We start from the raw sequence: 5,531 nt of genomic DNA on the forward strand, positions 1-5,531 counted from the left end.
GTACATTGTTACAGTTCTTGTGTTACAAAGCAGTAGTCATGCTAATGTAGTGTTGACAGACCACATGGTGTCTTTTTGGAAACATCAATGATAGTTTCATCAAAATTAAATCATAATATTATTTTTCTACTGTTTTTATGTAGATCACAAGGCAGAAACCATTAAGTTTCAATCAAAAACCTGTATCAAACCCAATGAATTTAGTTAGGCCAAACATTTCAGTTCTGAAATACATACCTGGATGTCACAGACTGAAAACAAAAGAGGTCAAGATGTCACAAAAGCCTGAAATCTCTGTGATGGTGATCCTGGTGGGACAGCCATACCCCATACTACAGAGGTAAGAAAATGAATGACAGCTAGGGGTCTTCAAGGCTGTTGGAACAGCAATAGCTTATTTTAACAAGCTTCAATATTCTAGAAATAGGAGGAAATGTTTATAATTTAAATCAGTAAAATTCACTTTAAATATTAATGGGGTAAAGTTGCAACCCCTTCTTGGACATTGTTTTTGTGGAGGTCACTAAATGAGACATGCATTGTGAGAAGAGTGGTTTGTCATTATAGCTGCTACCTTGATCATGTCTCGAGACCCAGAATCCATCATCATACCACTGGACCTTCGACACTCTGAGATTTGGACTGACCAGACAAAGCCTGGAAGAGAGGGACCCAGATAACATCATCATCTTCACTATCTTCAGCAAAACACTGAACACCTACTAGATCATGAACATGGTCAAGATCATTCAGCCTTTTACCCAGCTATTATGAACCCATGATCAAAAATGCATCTGAAAACAATATCTTACATTGACTGACAATGGTAGAAGTTTGTCAGGTTCCCAAGTTGCTGACAGGTCTGTGTGAGCTGGTCCTGTATTTCTTCGGTGTACAGTTGCAAATGATTGCCAGCACAAGAAACAGAAGCTGCCTTTTCCATCTTGCTGTTCTCTTTCCTTTTCCCTTTTCTGTTGTTTTATCTTTAAAAAACACAGAATGGACTTCAACAGCAGTGCCTGCTCTAAACCATCTCAAATAACATTTTCGTTTCTTCAAGAAGGACAGATAATTACTTTCTGAGAGGCTAACAGACTTCCCCTTTAACAAACCTAAACAGCTAAATGGAGCAATGAGAACTACTATTGAACTGAAGGTCTTGCCTAAAAAGGTACATTTCTAATGCTTTAACTGTTTTTCCCCTTCATTTTCTGTATCTTTAGTAGACGATTAAATGAGACACTTAATGTTAAATAAATTAAAGTGATTCTAACAATAGAAATAATCCAGGAATAACTTGATACAACCCTCTCAAACATACTTACCTGGTTAATGATGTAACGGTAACAACCAATTTCATTAACTGAACATCTGATCCTCTGTTGAGCTCAGCTTTTTAGCATAATAATGCATGATGTGTTTTAATGGGGTAAAGGGGTTGCAGCAGAGGTAGCATCTGTGTACAGAGAAACCACAAGTTGCTATAGAGATCACAGTGGCAGGTTTCTGTTATGCCTTTGCAGAAGATGGCAGGAGGAGATTTGTGGGTGAGCCAGGGGTGTGGACTATCAGTATATGAATGGCCCAAGTCACTGTGCCAAATCCCACATGGGAGGAAGTGGTGGACTATGCTTCCTTCATGGCCTTCCCTCTGTACCTGAGTATCAACATGTTTTCATAAACTGAAGTTATTTTTTTTATCAATGGTGTGCTCCTTCTCTAGGACTTGGCTCTTAGAAACCAGGTAGAAACTATTTATACTAGGCAGTACTTTCTACAGAATGACTGAACATGCTGGAGTCTTTGCAGTGGTGAATTGCAGGGCTCATTTCCAGCAAAGATACAGTTGAATAGCAGTGGATTAAAGACTACTTGTTTTATTGTTGTTGCTCTAGCAGAAAACTTCTTGCTTCTAACAAAGAGCTAAGAGTAAGGCTTGATACAAATACTCATAATTATCAAATATGCATTTGGCCTTACAGGGTGAGAAAAAAGGTGAAGCAGTTCCTGAATTAACTACAAAGCACATCCATCTGCAGAAGTGAGGGATTCAGAATTGGAAGCTTGCTTTTAGTATCTGTCATCATTTGGCCTTATATAATTAAAACCAATTTATTTGTTTAAAAGTAGATGGATGGTTTCACTGCGCAGAAACAGAATTAGTTTGAAAAAAAAAAAGCTGTTTACCCTTATTTATTGACTGTAATTAGCAGTAAGTTATGAGCCAGCTCATGGAAGATCCCAGAAAATGCCAACAAGTAGGTTGATAAAACTGACCCAAGGAGTCATGTTTAGAAGCTTTATGCAAAAGTAGGTAAAATTATACTGAATCTGATTTAAAGGAAATAGGCAAACCCTATGTTGCCTACAGTGAAAACCTGCACTGGGAGAATCCCATTAGGAAAGCAGAAAGCAAAATGTGCCACACTTGCACCATTCCTCTCCTACCAGCTGCAAAGCATTTCAGCATCAGACTGTTTGATCTCTTGATATTGACTGAAGTTTACAGTTTACTTGGGCTAGGGACAGCCATTACACATAAACTGATTAAAGTGATCAGAATCTGGTTTAAACCTGTAACAGAACAGATGTTCAGTGCACATAAACCAGTTTCAAAAGGGCCAAAACCTGTTTGAGATAAACCTAGTTAAATGTAGTATATCAGACTTAATTGATTTGGCTCAAACCAGTTTATGCAATGTCTGTCCTAGACCCCATGCTAGTTTAAGATAAACCAGACTCCCTCAGCATCTCAGCATGATCTCTAGGCTGGGTGGAGATCTTAGCTCCAGCCACAGAGCTGGCCCATCCCTTTGCTTTCTAGCTGGAGCAGGAACTGGCCCTTGCAGAGACACTGGCCAGCATGGCCCTGTTAAGGCAAAGTGAGCAGGGAGAGGGTTAATTCTTCCCTCCTTCCCCTCATCCCCAAACTGCAGCCATGGTCAGCTTGTCTGCTGGGGAGTAGAGGGGAGAGGGCTACAGCAGCAGCCCCTGGAGCTGGCAGACTATGCAGAAGCAGGGGGTGGGGCTCCCTCCACTCCCAGCAGAGGGACTTGCACATTGGGGAGCAGGGGAAGCAGCTGGCTCTGTGTGGGGCTTCCCCCTCTGTGAGGGCTGGCTGGAACCATGCCTGCACAGGCCCTGACATCCCTACCTGCTGCTGCTGCTGCTGTCAGGCAATGGGAGCTGCCCGCCATGGGAGGAGTGTGTCGAGGTCCCTATACCTCCCACCCTCCCCACCTGAGCTCCATGCTCCCACTGCCCCTTTGGGAGGAGGAGGGAGAAGAGTTCCCCCCAGCATGGAACAGAGCTTCCCCTGCCCTGGGGGGGAGGAATGGAAGGAAGAGCCTCACTCTGGGGCTGGGCTGCTCTGTTCCCCCATCATGGAATAGATCCCCCACTCCCACCCTGTGGGACAACCTATCCAGCATGGCCTTGTTAAGGTGAAGGGGGCAGGGAGAAGAGTTAATTCCTCCCTGCATCCTTTCCCTGCAGCCAGAGTCTGCCATCTCCAGGGGCCACTGCTGCAACCCCCTCTTCTCTGCTCCCCAGCAGACAGGTTGACCATGGCTGCAGTGGGAGAAGAGGGGAAAGAGGAAGGAATTAACCCCCTCCCTGCCCACTTGGCCTTAATAGGGTCAAACCAGCCAGCATCTCTGCTAGAGGCAGTCCCTGCTCCAGCTACACAGCAGAGGGGTGGGTCAGCCCTGCAACTGGAGCAGAGAGCCCTGCCCTCCCCACCCCACAGTGATGGGGGAGAAGCAGAGGGAAGAGTCCCCCTCTGTCAGTGACAATGCATGGGGGTGCACATGCACCCCCTGAGAGCATCATGCATGCCCTGATCAGCTGCACTCGCTGCTTAAGGGATGGGTGGTGGGGCAGGCAGGAGTGCCGGTGTCCCTCATGCAAGGGCCAGCCAATCACTGCAGCCACTCCCAGAAGCAGCTGCAGCCACTCCCAGAAGCAGCTGCAGCGATCGGCCATTGTGGGATTGGCCACAGGGGGCCAGGCAGTGAAATCTGACACTGGGGACCCCCCCTCCCCAGTTGGCGGGACTGGTTGCAGGGGGGACATGTGCCTCCCCGACTAAGGCAGTGCCAGTCACCCATGTCCTCAAGGGCCAGACAGCCTCACAGAGCCCCGTCTCCCCACCGCAGGAGGGAGAGGAGGAGGAATAAGAGCCCCCCACCCCAGCACTGAACTGGGTCCCCCTCCTGGCTCCATGGTGGTGGAGGACAGGGAGAAGGAGAAAGAATTCCCCTCTGGGACTGGGCAGTCCTGTGTGCCTCTATTGCTCCCAGATGTCAGGGATCTTCTGGGGCAGGCCTGCAGGGACTGGCTACACCCTCCCTCCTCAGCTCAGTTTCCCTGTGGAAGGGAGGGCTGCTTTAGAACCCCTGAGCTTCTGGCTTGAGCCACTGCAGGCATGTCCTGAACATCTATCCACTTGCAAACTGGTTCATTCTCTGCAGGTTAAACTAACCTGCAAAGACTAAATCAATTCAGGCTCAGGCTTTTTGAATGTCTGTCTCTAACCTTAGAGAACATGTTGATTAAAAGGAGACCATATAGTTTCATAATTATTGCATGCAGACACCTTTCTTTTTCTTTCCATCATATATCTGGAGTACTTAGCTAAACTACCAAAATTTTTCAGTGTACAATTACTCAGATAGTAAAAGGAGATCACTTGGAGAATATGGAATCTTTTCCATTTACCTAAAGCTTGAGCCTAACTGAACTTTTTCTTAACATTAATTTTTTTTGAAAAAATCCATTTTCATTTTCACATCACTGGAGTTCTAGCTGAGATTGGAAACATAATTGCATAAATATCTGGAGTGAAATTCTAGCTCCATTGACCTAAGTGACAACATTCTCATTGACTTCAGTGGAGCCAAGATTACACCCTTTGAATATTTCCATCTCAGCTAGAGGCAAGAAATACTAGAAAGCTCTTGACAGAGCCTGTTCTCTTGATATTTCAGTCCAGTTTTCCAGACCCTCTTATTTTGGATTGTTTAATTCGCACTGTAAACTATGAAGTATGCTAGGAATATTTTGTGTTAGGGATATTTTTGGAGGGTAAATGTGGAAATAGAGATGATATTTAGCTAAAGGGGGAAAAGGATAAATGAGGTGACTTCATGTAAAGAATGATATAGTGAGTTTTAGTTGGCATTATTAACTCACTATTACATAACAGAACAGTTGTAACATTTTGTGGAAATGATATACGATCTGGTATTTTACATTTATATCATTTTCACTGAACATAATTCTACATGATGCGGAAAATAAATACTTCAAAATCATTACCATGAGCTGTTGAGCTGTTTTTAAGTGCTACAGCATCATCCAGTCCAGTACCACTGCAAGGCATGATTTTACAGACAAGTATTGTTCTTCTTATAAAGAAGATTAAAGTAGAATATAAGCCCTTTGTTGTGAAGCTCCAGAAGGTGAGCAAGCTCTCTACTTCCATTTGTTGGTGATTAGGAGAGGAACAGTGACCAATCTCCTTCATCTGC

At 44.5% G+C, this 5,531-nt stretch overlaps 1 long non-coding RNA gene across 1 annotated transcript; it reads right to left on the reverse strand.

Moving 5' to 3' along the window:
- Positions 1-245: 245 nt before the first annotated feature.
- On the reverse strand, positions 246-1,388 carry LOC102380027. Its single transcript, XR_324262.3, has 3 exons — positions 1,326-1,388; positions 813-983; positions 246-657 (listed from the first exon to the last, which is right to left on the reverse strand). It is a non-coding gene; the product is annotated as an uncharacterized LOC102380027 (long non-coding RNA).
- Between the last annotated feature and the right edge of the window lie 4,143 nt (positions 1,389-5,531).

The sequence above is a fragment of the Alligator sinensis genome, unplaced genomic scaffold (genome assembly GCF_000455745.1).
Source record: "Alligator sinensis unplaced genomic scaffold, ASM45574v1 scaffold55_1, whole genome shotgun sequence".
NCBI lineage: Eukaryota > Metazoa > Chordata > Crocodylia > Alligatoridae > Alligator > Alligator sinensis.